Source organism: Gekko japonicus, unplaced genomic scaffold (assembly GCF_001447785.1).
Source record: "Gekko japonicus isolate JY-2015 unplaced genomic scaffold, Gekko_japonicus_V1.1 scaffold1095, whole genome shotgun sequence".
Classification (NCBI taxonomy): domain Eukaryota; kingdom Metazoa; phylum Chordata; class Lepidosauria; order Squamata; family Gekkonidae; genus Gekko; species Gekko japonicus.
Genome location: NW_015172036.1, coordinates 75,437 through 90,155, shown reverse-complemented (window position 1 = coordinate 90,155; position 14,719 = coordinate 75,437). Strand labels below are relative to the sequence as shown.

The 14,719-nt window shown below is 40.2% G+C and overlaps 1 protein-coding gene across 1 annotated transcript in view; it reads left to right on the top strand.

Moving 5' to 3' along the window:
* The window catches only part of LOC107118335 (ral GTPase-activating protein subunit alpha-1-like), a gene marked incomplete at its 3' end in the record, with an annotated part of 88,292 nt that overhangs the window by 1,026 nt on the left and 72,547 nt on the right, over positions 1-14,719 (top strand). The gene's annotated exons all lie outside the window — the stretch shown is intronic.

The window sequence follows — 14,719 nt, the reverse complement described above, 5'->3', positions numbered from 1 at the left end:
CCCCCCCCCCCCCCGGTCTTACATTGAGTTCTCTGTCTTCTTCCCTTTTGTTTTCTAGTTTGATGATGCAAGCATGTCCTGGGATTAGTTTTTTTCACTTGTGATACTTGTTTGAATAAGCACTGCATGTAGTGCAGATACGGAGTGTATGATGGGAAGGGAGTTTGTATGTCATCCAGTTCTGTTTAGCTAGTGTCCTAAGGCATTCCCAGTAGATTTTATGTTTTCTTGAAAATCTTTATAAAGGCAGTTTTGCTCTGTAGACAGCTTTGTTCATACTGCGTGGTTAAAAATTAGGTATTTCTAAACCCCGTTCCCTAAAACATGGCTGCTTGCCCTGCCCTTGGTAAAGATAGTGAACACCGGTTGTCCATTGTTTTGAGAACTTAATATTACTAAGTGTGTTAGTATTTTCTTCCCCATTCCTTAAATTAGCTTAACGGTCCTCTGGATCCCTGGTTCCTTTATTTTTTTTTTATAAAGTTGCTACAGATTCCCTTAAGTGTGTTTTCAGATTCATGTTCATGTTTTTCATTGGCTTCTGGATTTCCTTAAATGCTATGATTACTAGTGCCGAGTTAGTGGACATAATATGTCAAGGAGTTTTGTTTGACAGGTAATCTGTCTGAGCTTGTATAATTTAAATCAGTGGTAATTTTATGATTGTTTACAAGTGAACCTGGATCAAAGTAGAGAAAAATGATCCAACCTGAATTGTTCTTAGATTTGATCATAAAACATGCCTGTTTTGACTCTAAGAGCCAAAGGACTGATAACATCTAACTGCCTTTTTCTGCAGCCTTGGTAATCACTCATACTTGATTGAAGTACATTCTTCCACATGTTTGCATGCTAAGTTTAAATGTACTATATCTGTGGGTGTCAGCTTCTGTTAGATATTACTTTATGACAAGTGTATGATAAAAGGCAAAACCCAAAATATCTAAAATACTCAGCTCTTCCCTAGAGTAAAATCAGGCAGATGGGGAAAATCAAGTTGAGAGCATAAAGTAGCTTACATTCACAAATTTATACTTTGTTTCCTTTATACAGTTCTCAATGATACATATATTTTTTTTAAAAAAAGAATTGGGTATCTGTGGCAAAATTAAGGGGAAATACATTTTCTACCCGGTATTGCAATATGTGCATTTTTCATCACTCTGTTGTTGTTGTTCAGTCGCACAGTCGAGTCCGACTCTTCGCGACCCCATGGACAAGATCTCGCCAGGCCCTCCTGTTTTCCGCCGTCCTCTGAAGTTTGCTCAATTTCATGTTCGTTGCATCTATGACACTGTCTAACCATCTCATCCTTTGCCGTCCCCGTCTTCTTTGACCTTCAATCTTTCCCAGCATCAGGGTCTTCTCCAGTGAGTGCTCCCTTCTCATTTGGTGGCCAAAATATTTGAGCTTCAGTTTCATTCTCTGGCCTTCCAGGGAACAGTCAGGGTTGGTTTCTTTTAGGATTGACTGATTTGATCTTCTTGCAGTCCAAGGGACTCTCAAGAGTCTTCTCCAGCACCATAGTTCAAAAGAATCTATTCTTTGGCGCTCGGCCTTCCTTATAGTCCAACTCTCGCAGCCATACATGACTACTGGGAATACCATTGCTTTGACCATGCGGACTTTTGTTGGCAGGGTGATGTCTCTACTTTTTATCATGCTGTTTAGGTTCACCATCACTTTCCTCCCAAGTTTCATATATGTATGTTAATGTCTTGTTATGTCTTTTTGTGTGTTTGAAAAACCAATAAATATATATATTAAAAAAGGAAGAACTAAAAACAAATAGCATGGCACCAGCACTTTCTGCCATTAGAGTGGTATTGTCTGCATATCTGAGGTTGTTGTTCTTTTCCCCAGCAATCTTAATTCCCGCTTGTGATTCATCCAGTCTAGCATTTCGCATGATGTACTCTGCATATATATTAAATAAGCAAGGTGACAGTATACATCCTTGTCGTACTCCTTTTTATATATATATAATCATCCTTGTCGTACTTCTTTTCCTATGCTAAACCAATAAGTTGTTCCATATCCGGTTCTAACTGTTGCTTCTTGACCCTTATACAGGTTTCTCAAGAGACATGTGAGGTGGTATGGTACTCCCATCTCTTTAAGGACCTGCCATAGTTTGTTGTGATCTACACAGTCAAAGGCTTTAGCATAGTCAATGAAGCAGAAGTAGATGTTTTTCTGGTACTCTCTTGCTTTCTCCATAATCCAGCGAATGTTGGCAGTTTGATCTCTAGTTCCTCTACCTCTTCGAAACCCAGCTTGTACTTCTGGCAGTTCTCTATCACTATCACTCTATCACTGTCTATAACTCTGTATGAAGTAGCAAATAACAACTTAATTGGTTAGAAAGGTACCTTGGAAATTACTAGATGAATCATGAATAAACTTAAATTCTTTTGCTTCTGTAAAGAAGCAGATTATTTATCACAATGCAGAAGGCTGCTTGATTATCTTTGAGTTCTTTGTCAGATGCCTGTGCATGCCACACAATGAGCTGCTTTTTAAGAAGGAAATCTTAAAACTATTTTCCACTGACGAGGAACCAAGACGTTGTGCAAGGTTGGGGGAAGGAGAGAATGAGAAGTAGAAGAAGAGGGTTTTTTTTGATTATCTGAGAAGTATGAGGTTTTTTGATAAATGAAGTGTGTTCTTAAGCCTTTATCTGGAGGTGAGATTTGGCATCAACCACCAAAAGCTAAGATGAGTTAAAACCATTTTCAGAAGAAGCAGAGGGTTTGACAAATCTCTGGAAGGGGAGAGTTCCTTTATAGTGGAGTGGCCATTTGAAACATTTATCTGTGCTCATAACAGCAAATAACAACTTAATTGGTTTGCAGAGTGATATAATACATTAGAAATTAAAATTCTGGGAAAGACAAAATGATTCTAGTAGATATGCTGTGTATTCCTTTTATGATTCCATTGATATTTGCAATATGCTGTCACTTTCCTGAATTGTTTACATAAACCTATGCTTCATAATTTGTTTACAGTGATGTTGAGTGGTGTCTTGTGTGTGTGTATCAACCAGCATAGTTTTCTAACACCAGATAGAATGCTGTTCAATGTTCAAAGAGTGCAAGAAGACAGAATTCCTTCTGTCAAATTAATGCAAAAATCCATTGGATAAGTCAGTAGACGTTATTTCTACTTGGTAGATGAACAAATAACTTGGAGAGCCATTCAGTGATTCTTGGGCTGATATGGAATCAAACTCTTCAGTACTCTGTGCACTTGACTCTTTGGATATTTCTGCCATGTAAATAATAAAAAAGTGCTGGTTGTCCACCTCTTCTCCACATATTTTGTATACTGAGCATATTTATTAATCTTATTACCTTTCCCTTCTTCTTCCAGGAATGCATTTTTAATTTTTTTCCATTAGGAGGGGAATAAGGGAGAGTATCACTGTCAGCCATGAGTAGTCTCCATAGCTAAATGCTACTTTAGTAAATACAGAGATGGCTGCAGATTTTTGTGTTCTCAGTAGCCTTAATGTGAATACAAGATGTGGGGAGATTCCTTTTCATTTCCATATTAAATCAGACACCATGCTTTGCCAGTTTCACTCTTGCTACAGAAGAAGCAGTTTGCCACCCAAGCACTGTTTTTTGCAGGCACATTACAGTAGTAGATTTTTAGGGCACAGTTACATTGAATGTTGTTGTTGTCGTCTTGATTTAGATGCAAACTGTGAAGTCATGCAGATGTGCTCTTCTACCTACCCAGGTGTTTTTTAATGACTAGTTTAAATGCTCTTCCAAAGATGTCTAATACATTGTTTGCATAATTAGAAGATATCATGTGCATACACACAGTGTAACAGTTGAAGAGGCTTCCTTGGGAGGTGGTGGGCTCTCCTTTGGAGGTTTTTAAGCAGAGGCTAGATGGCCATCTGACAGCAATGCTGATTGTGTGAACTTAGGCAGATCATGAGAGGGAGGGCAGGAGGGTTGCCTCAGTGCTTAGTTCTTGTGGCCCTTTCTTACATGCCCAGGAAATGCTGATCACCACTTTGGGGACCAGAATCTATTTTTCTCCAGGCCAGTTTGGCTGGGGATCCTGGAGGACTTTTGTCATCTTCTGGGCATGGAACAGGGGTCACTGGGGGTGTGGGGGCAGGTATTTGTGAATTTGCTGAATTGTGCAGGGGGTTGGACTAGGTGACCCTCAAGGTCCCTTCCAACTCCATGATTCTAAATGCACATTTTAGGAAATGTATTGAACTAAGTCAGGAGAATGTTTCCATTCTTCAGAATATGGTATCGGGAGGTATTCATAATGTTCCATAACATGAAAACTCTGAGGGCAGCTAGTAGATTACATATATGTCTAGAACTGCCCTCAGCCTGGACTAAGTGTTACATCTTCCTGTTTATCAAATTTTAAACCTACTTTATTAGAGTGTGTTCATGGGCACATTGCCGTGTTCTCCAGGGAAGAGAAGCCAACCATACGAGCAACAGTCTCTGGAAGAAGCATTTTCCCAATTTCATTTTCACTTCACCTCGTTGTACAGCGAGTCTCTTCATAGCTATCATATCATTCCCTCCCCCCAGAGATCCAGCAGGCCAGAAATTACAGCAAATGGGGGCAATCAGCCGGATGAGTGAAAGTGGGAGTCTAGCCCTGTTTCATGCCTTTCAAATCCTTTCAAGTGAAGTGCAAATAGACTTCTAGAAAAGCGTTTCTGCTGTCTCACTTACTGCTAGATAACTATGAGTACAGCCATATGCCCTGTTATTGTTGATAACAAAGCAAATTTGTGAACACTAAGGTGACTTTGTGATTTGGTTGATTAGTGAGTGCAAGTGGGATTTGGTTTTCGGATAAGAGATTTCGAAATGATTTGTGGACTAGTTTGAAGTTCTCAAAAGGCATGCTGGATGAGACTAGACTGTTGTGCCAAAGGAATGGCATTGCTTTCATGAACTATTTCAGAAGGACACTTGAATGGAAAATTGAAGGCTATTAGTAGTGACCTCTGTACAGAAATCAGCTTTGACATTCACATACACTTTCAAGAACAGCAAGTGTGTTTGTTGCTTGCCCTAAGTTGTTTAGTGTTCTCTTAACAGCAATGAATTGAGGAATGAACATGGATACTTCATTCAGACTACTGACCCATCTACTTTGACTAGCACCAGCTTTGTAAGGAAGGAGTCAAACAGAATTTTCTCAGCCCATGAGATCTTACATTAAGACTGTTATTAATTTAACTGTAGTTGCCAGGGATTGGACCTGGGACCATCTGCATGCAAAGCAAATACTCTGCAACTGAGCTTTATTTCATCCTTTATGGTAAACAAATTTTATTTTTCTCAGGAATACAACGTATATAATTAAAACATTTCATTCTATCAATTGTCTACCCCATTCCCAATTCCTCCCCTCCCTCCAGTGGCTTCCCGCAATGCTTCCACCCCTGCTCCAAATTACTTCATATCATCAACTACATCAGTTTCTTATCATTACAATCTAAAGATAACATCATTTGACTTAATATTGATCTAAACATATTAAGTTTTGTTTCACATCCCAGTTCTTTTCCAGATATATTTTAAAGTCACTCCATTCTTGAAAAAACACGTCGTCTTCTTTGTTATTCAACTTTTTCGTAATTTTATCCATTTCTGCCATGAACAGAACTTTTTGTATCCAGTCTTCAATTTCTGGTACTTTCTCTGTTTTCCAAAATTGTGCATAGATCATTCTCGCTGTTGTGATTAAGTACCAGAATAAAGTATTTTTAGTTATATTGACTTCTTCCATTTTCAGTCCCAAAAGCAGAATTTCCGGTGCCTTTTTAAAAGAGCATTTCAGAATTTTTTGCATTTCCCTGTGGACTTTAGTCCAAAAGTCAACTGCTTTCTCACAAGTCCACCACATATGATAAAATGAGCCTTCATGACTTTTACATTTCCAACACTTATTTGACATATTCTGGTTCATATTTGCAATTTTTTTCGGAGTCATGTACCACCTATACATCATTTTATAACAATTCTCTCTAACATTGGTACAAGGCGATATCTTAATAGAATTTTTCCACAAATATTCCCAGGTTTCAATAGACACTTCCGTATTCATATTTATCGCCCATTTTATCATTTGCCCTTTTACAGTCTCATCTTCAGTATACCATTTCAGTAACACTTTGTACATTTTAGAGATATTTTTTCCCCCTCCACTCTCCCAAATCATTTCGATCTCATTTCTTTTCTCTCTAAAACCATAATTTCTTTTATCTGATCTAAAAAGATCAAAAATCTGCATATATTTCAGCCATTCATATTCATATTCAATTTCATTCTGCTTTTTCATTACCCATTCTGTTCCCACTTTTTTGATTAAATCTTTATATGGCAACCAATCTTTATCTCTATGTCTTGAGTAAGATGTTAACACTTCTACTGGTACAATCCACAATGGTCTTACGTCACCAAAGTATTTTTTATACCTCATCCATACCACAAATAATGCTTTTCTTACCACATGAAGCTTAAAAAAGCTATCCATTTTTGTTTTGTCATACCATAAATATGCATGCCAACCAAATCTACAATCATGGCCTTCTAACCCCAGTAACTTGTCATTTTCTAATTTCACCCACTGTTCTATCCAGGTTAGACAGACCGCCTCATAATATAGTCTAAGATTTGGTAATTGTAGCCCACCTCTGTCTTTGGCATCACAAAGAATTTTCATCTTAATTCGCGGTTTCTTGCCTGCCCAAACAAACTTTGATAGTTCTTGTTGCCACTTAAGTAGCAAATCTGTCTTGTTAAGTATTGGTATTGTTTGGAACAGGAACATCAAACGTGGTAGGACATTCATTTTTATAACTGATATTCTTCACATCAATGACAAATTCATTTTGTCCCATTTCTTGAAGTATTCCATCCTTTATGAATGAAGCCCTTTATGAACAAAGCCACATACATTTGAAGGAACTTCTACATGTAAAAGCAAAACACTGTCCCAGACAGTTTAATGTTGCACATACAGTTGCAGTATTCTGTTCTGGAGCACCAGTATGGTGTGGTAATTAGAGTAGCGGACTAGAACTGGGGAAACCTAGCTTCAGATGCCCATATAGGCAAGGAACTCATTGGTTGACCATAAGCCATCCACTGTTTCTCTGTTAATCTATCTCACAAGTCTATTGTCTGAAGCCATTCACTGTCTCAGCTAATTTACCTCACAGGATAAACTGGAAGAAGGGAGAAAAGGAGGGATAAAAATGTGATAGACAATTTCTGATTTTATACGTCCCCCCCCCCCCCCAGTATTGAGCAGGAGTGCTTTGGCTGTATAGATGTTTGATGTGTTGCTCCCCCCCCCCAACACTCACTGGTTAAAGCTGCTGTGGCAAGCATGCCTCAAAATGATGAGGAACAGGCAACTGTAGTTTTGCTTTTATAATGTAGATTGCCAGGTATACAGATATGAAGTCAGTTTCCAGCTACTCTACCATTCTGGCAAAGTGAATCTCTTGAAAAATCTGTATGGTCATCACAGAACTGCAAAAAATAAGAAAATGTGTACAGAGGAGACAGTTTAGAAGACTCATAGTCACCTAATGTTGCTGCACATAAACATTGCTATACTCAGATACCAAAGTTTTAGTTTATTTGAGCTTCCTGCTTGTTTTTGTGGCCAGTGGTGTTCATCATTTTAAAAAATAGGCACAAGCTTATAATTTACATTGAGCTCTTTTCATCCATTGTCTGTATGGAAATACTTCTAAGTTTCAGAAACAGTTATAAATATCCATGAGTGTCTCTGAATGTTAGCATAAAAAAGCTCATGCCAAGTACATTTTGTGTGATATTGTTAATAGCTCCCTAATACTGAAGGCTGGACCTTAATTTTGATTATTTGTCTTATAGTTTCTGTTTCAATTGAGCTCACACTGGACTCATATTTTCAAAGTTTTTTTTAATCTGTTCATGTAGGATAGTTTGAAAGTTTGTGTGAAGAAGGATGAGGTTTAAATGTCTGTGTAATAGTAATAAAAATAAGATTTGTTTGATCAAAAGATCACTTGCTGATTCTGTATTCAGCATCCCTAATTGATTGCCAGCAACAGTAGTAGAAGTGTATCTTCCCTAGTTAAGCACAGGAATCATCCAAGGAAAGTTTAGACTCGCCGCTTTCTAAGGAATGTGGCAGGGTTGTGTTCACTACTGACTGGGTGCGGTCAGACGGCGTGCTGAGAGCGGGTTAAACTGTTCCAGTTCTGACCAGATTATATTAGATCTGGATAATCGCGATCACACTTACCTCCCTTATCCTGCTTTACCGCGCAGTCGCAGCGCTCCCCGCTGTCTACACTACCAATGCACGGGAGCGTGTGTCGGCGGGTTTTTAATTTTTTCCCCTCAGTTTGCGCATAGGTGCTCATCCGTAGAATGGGGGGGAAACTATCATGGCGCATGCACAGAACCACCAGGGCGAATCAATCCAACCCCTCCAACAAAATACTTCCCTTTAAACGTGTGACCCGAAAATGGTCTCTGTGAGATCCCGAACTCATCTAAATGCTAAAGCAAGTGACCGTTTAAATGTCGGTTTTCTAGACGCGGTGGCAGAGCTCCGCCTATGCGCACACCGTCAATGCATTTAAAAAATGGCAGGCGAAAAGCTGAAGCCCTCGGGTAGCTTTCGAGCAGGGAGGGGGTTTAAACCGGAAGTGGCTTGACACCGGAGGAGCAATCACATAGGGGGGAAATGCGGCTTTAAATGAGAGAGCCGAGAAAACACCACTTTGGAACCTGGTAACAAAATAGTCTGGGTTAAAGCGGTTTTGAGCTGGAAACCAATTGCTGTGGACGGGAGGCAGATGTTGACTGTGTGATCATGCAGATAAAATCCGTTGCTGAAGCGTGACAACACCAGATCGAACAGCGCCTCTCAACACACCCACTGTTGGGTATAGTTTGGTTTGCAAACATCTACTTTAGGAATAGGTATTTTATGTGCCACAGAAGGGAGCAGTAGCGGCTATCACAGCCTAGTGGAAGACTGGTTTTTGCTTTCTGTTTTGATCCCCTCAGTGTTGGCTGGAAGTTGCTCAGGAAGTAGGGCCTCTTAGGACTAGAGTAATTACTGTTCTAGACTGTAGGAATAAATCAAGCACTGGCATAAAAAATCAGCAGCATCAGACTAATGCTGTTAGAACTTGTGCCAAGACCCAATAAATAAAGTTATAAGTATCCTGCTTCAATTTGCTGAATCATAGACTGGATAATCTCTTTTGCCTTCTGGAGCTGTGGTTCTTCCTGCCTTATTTCTTTCCCAGTACGTACAAGATGTTGTATGTATGTGTGCTGTTTGAGGCAGACAAGCATTGCTGCTAGGGCAGGAACATGGGAGAAGCTGTTGTCTCTTTCACAAATGCAAGACCATTTTAGTGCAGTCTTGCTGTATTTATTGGGGGGTTTTGTTACAAAAAAACACCTAGAACCAAAAAATAGAAAAGACAAGTAAAATAAGACACAGCAGGAAAGAAAATTACATGCCTTTGGGAATGTATTGGGTCTGTGTTTTTGTTATTGTTAACTTACTTAACTGTGTAAATATGTCTGTATAAGCACTCAATCACTTGGAACAGTTTGGGGTAGTATCTTTCTTCATAAGTAGCTGTGTGTCTTCTGTCCCTTGGTGTACAGATGCAGTACCAGACTATTATGAACTGAGATCAAGGCAACTCTTAAACAAGGTGATTTCTTTATTCAGCTCATAACTTAACACAGGACAACACAACACAGAACAAGCTAACTTTTACACGTTTTGAACTGGTAAAAGCCACACCTCTAAAGTAGATAACAACCAATGAAATAACAGTGCTTGGGAGCAATGGGAATTGTTCCCGCCAAAGTCAGGGTTCGTTTGGATTGGTCAGCTTCCTGACACCGACCAATCCTGTTGCAGCTTTCAGGATACCAAGAGTCAGTGGAGTTTGTGTCTGAAGCTCAGGCTTGTTTACCCTAAGCAATGTCCCGTTTAGGTTACATAAGCCTTGCACATAAGTAACTACAGGTTTTATAGAATCAACCCATAATCAATAGGCAGTATCAATAAACGAATACATAGCACCCCTCCCCCCTAAGTTAGCACACATAACGTTTCAATTAGTTGGGGTACATCCGTACCCTTTGGGAACGGCAGAGTTCCCTAGCTGGCAAGACAGGGCCTGTCCATGTCCATAGCGCCGTTAGGAGCCGTAGCGCTCGAACGCTTGGGGTCTGGAACAGTGTTAGTTCTGAAGGTTTCCCACGTTCAGTGTGGGGTGTCGATGGTGCTATTGCCTCAGACCTGCTCGTATACTGGAGCGCATTGCAAGTTTCCTCCAACCCAGTAGAAGACTGGGGAGTGTTGCAATTCGTGATTGACTGAGGAGCGTTGCAAGTTGCCTCCGACCCAATAGTAGACTGGGGGGTGTGGCAAGGCATAGCTGGTCACTCCTGGCAGGGTTGGCAGTACGCAGGGTCTCCAGCACTCTGTGGTGATGTAGGGGGGCACTGGCCATGCGATTCTTCTGATGTTGGCATCCCTGTTGATGTGACGTGCAACTCTGGAACGCCAGGGTCTGTCAGCCGGGTGGCCATTCCCTCCACAAGCGGTTGAGAACCGGGAAACTCGTGGGGTCTCATGCGACATGGGAGGTGACATTGGGGGCATGCGCCGGTGGCTGCGTAAACCTCACGATGGCTTTGGTGTTGCATACCAGTGGCCTTCTCCACTCATCGGCATGACCGATATCTAGCCTGTAGTACTCTTTGTGGCAGTATGCGGACGTGACAACTGGGACTGACTGGGCCTGCTGTGCTGGACCCCTGTAAGACGGATGCCCAGCGCCTTGGGCCAATCACGTCCCAGGAGACTGGGGCAATGTCTTTTGACAACTCCATCAGTGGAGTTTGTGTCTGAAGCTCAAGCTTGTTTACCCTAAGCAATATCCCATTTAGGTTACATAAGCCTCGCACATAAGTAACTACAGGTTTCATAGAATCATCAATAAACGAATACTTAACACAGACTTTTGGTCACAAATACAGCTCACAAGGTCCAACCTCTGTACTCAGTTGTAAAATTCCATACAGTTAGGACATTTACATCTGAAAATTTTAGAGCCATTTCTGCTACTAAGTTCATTGTTGACAGGACTATTCCATATCGCATGCAACAGTGAACCCAGCAGCCTGTGATACCAATCATATTATTTTTTTAAAAAGCATTAAAAAGGTCTTATGTGATACTACTTGTTGTGTTAATTTTAGGCCAAATTCGGGTTTTTAATATATTGTGCAGTTGCATGTACTGCCATTCCACCTATTTGTATTCTGCAAGACATTGTCATCTGGTCCAATTAAATTATTGGGGGGGGAAAAATTTTTTCCCCCTTTTTCCCTAGAAAACATATACTAGCAGTTTTAAAATCTGGCTTGAACTACAGTGTTTGCTTGCATGTGGGAATCTCTCGCTGTGACAGTGACACAAATCTTACATGCTTTTTTATTAAGACAAATTAAACTCGTTTTGCTCAACCTTTTGGTATGGAGGGGGGGTAATGAGCTTCATTTTTGGTCCATGGTGTCTGTCTTTACATTCCTGTGTGCTGGCTAAAGGAGAGGGTCTGTGGTGCTTAATTCAATTTGGAAAAGTTGAAGCAGCCACCTTTTAGTAGCTATTGTAACTTTTAAAAATTCCATCTGAATGATGTGGATAAGATCTGGAGAGTGTATTATTTTTCATTTTGGACTTCAGTTTTGATCTTGTACCACTGCTTTGGCACCTTGTCTTGTTCACCAGCTATTGTTGGTTTTATTTACATTCAGGAGAGACATTCCATATTACCAAGGCATTCTTCTGTTAGTGTAGGTTAAATGTTAAGAGAATAGTAATGGCTTTGCAAGTTTAACATATTCAAAAATCAAAACTGATTTCTTTTTCTTTTTTTAAACCCCCGGAGGGGTATTTTTATTATTTTTTCATAGACTACATAACTACAAAGAAACTTGGGGGGGGGGGGGGGACTACAACTATGGATAAAGGAAAGATACCCACACTAACTAAAAACCCAAGAGAGGGAGATCACCTCCGTGTTAAACTAAATGGTAGTAATTAAAGTGTTAGTAGCACAATATACTTGTAGAGTTCTTGTTTTTCACAGCTTCTATATTAGTATGTTAGTTGTTCTGAGAGAACTTTCTGAGCATTTTACTTCAAAAGGTGATTTTCAAAGTCCTTCTGCCTTTACTTCGATTTTCTGTCTCTAAAGTCATATACAGCTTTCATTGCTCCCACACCCGTTTCAACCGCAGAGTCCTCATCCATTCCAGAGGTGGCAGAGTCACTTGATTTGGTTTCTTCCTCTTTGGATTCTTCCCCCAATCCCAGCTGACGTCTCAAATGCCTTGGCTTTAAAAATGGAGTCAATCTTCTCTCTTTTATTGTTGATTTTGAAGATGACCCCTTCAGGAATTGACCACTGGTACTGAATTCCATTAGTTTGAAGAAAAGAGATTAGATCCTTGTAGCTTTTCCTCTTTTGGCGAATTTCAAAAGGAATATCTTTTAAAGTCTTAATAGTTGTATTCCCAAATTTCAGTGGAGTTGCTGACGTTGCCTTTAATATACCATCTCTGGTCTGTCTTCTTGAAAATCTGACCACAATCTCTCCAGGCAGGCTATTTTTTAAAATATAATTGGAGTAAGCCCGGTAGGCTGTTTCCATATATTTTACTATTTCATCCGTTGATAAGCCTGTTACTGGGGCAATAATCTTGCCCAGAGTCTTCTTCAGATCTTCTTTTTCAGTTTCAAGAACTCCCTGGAATCTGAGAATCATCTTGGCCTTTTCCATTTGCAGCTGTAACAAACGGTTTTCTTGGAGGTTTTGTTATGTTTCCTTCTCTCCCATTCTTTTCTTCATTTTCTTGTTTGTGGTGTCTATCTCTGTGATTCTCTCGTTCGCATGCTCCACTTTCTTTTCCATTTCTGCCAGCTGGCGCTGCTGTAAAGCGAAGTTTTGGTTTAACGAGGTCAGTTGCTGGTTAATACCATCGAGTTGCTCCATCATTGGCTTGAGCATATCCGCTAACATCTTCATGCCGTCTGCTCCCTCTTCTGGTCATGGGCTCTGGCTGCCCGGTTTCGCTTTTAACTTTCCTCGGGAAGCTGCCATTTTACAACTTTGTTTACAGTTTCAAACCGCTTCGCAGGGGCTCGAAAAACTCGTCCCATCACTCTCGGTACTCAAGTAAGTCTCTCAAAACAATCTAGCTATTTGTATCCTCCCTTCCTCCCTTGATACGTTTATCTGTCCATGCGCTTAAGAGGTGTCCCTCTTTGCGCTCCACTTTTCTCGCAGGGGGGGGAAATGAATACCCCCCCGTGAGAAAAGTGGAGCGCAAAGAGGGACACAACAGCAGGACCGTCAGGGCGGAGGGAAGCCTCTATTCTCCGGCATCGAGCCGTCAAAGAGGCTAACCCTCAAAAGCCCTCTGGCCTGGAGCCTATCACAAAGGCTCCGTGGGGGTGCCACTTGAGGTAACACCCCTCCATGCCGCTGGTGTGCTAATCGCTCCCCCGAAATCCGGGGAGAGCGACCGCCATCGCCAGTCCACAGACCGGAAGTCTCAAAACTGATTTCTAAGTTTCATTTGAAATTAGCATATCATTGCAAAATACTCTTGACAAATATTTTCTTAGCACAGCTTGCACTCCTTTGTCTTAGAATTCTGCTGCTAACCAGAATACTAATAGTTCAGCACTACTGGGTCCCCCCCCCCAATCTGTTATAGAGCAGGTTGCAGCAGTAGACCCTCCTTTCCAGATGGTAGTAGAGCCTGCCCTCACATACAATTCCAGAAGCACACTTCATGTATTTTTTCCTTAAGAAAGTTATCTTTTTATTAAAAAAAAGTTTTGATTTGGTAAACTCTTTCCATACTTAGTACCATTCAGGTTATTAAGTGTATTTTGATTATTTTTGACTGTTTTATTAGTGTTATTAGCAGCTTGGCATTGTTTTAAAACAGTCTTTACTGATTTTTTAAACTTATTTAAACATAATCTGGTAATATATATATATGTAATCTGTGAAGTGAGTATTCTCATCTAATAGTATTCAGTTAGTTTTGTTGGCTTCAGGCCAAGTATGCTTTCCTAGAAACCCATTTTTTAATTGGAGTATTTTTCTGTACTGTCTTTGGTTTAACTTACTGTCATTCACTGCTACAAAAATATCTTTGGTAGCATCTACCCAGGCCTTCGTATTGTGCTTCAAAATCCTTCTTCCCTGGTGGTTTAGTCCTGTTGACAATGACATAAATCACAGTTCCACTAGACAAATCTATTGCATTGCAAGGGTAAACAGACAAATTTAAGAGATTTCTCTAGGAGTTAACTGCTCTTTTATATAGGCATGTATGAAATACTTAGATATTGAAGTTACTTACATATTTACTGCACCTGTAAAAACTGTTACTGCTTCAGTGTCTTGTTCATGCTAATGAAGAGTTGTTTGGCACATGTGGAGGTCATACAAACAAGGTTGTGAGAGTATGTGGGATAGAACATAATTTAAGGGATTATGGTCAGAGTCAGACAACAAAATAAGTTGATAACTCAAGGAGACTTCTCCTTCATGAAAACGTTGCTTAAATATAAAAAGGTGTTATATATATATATA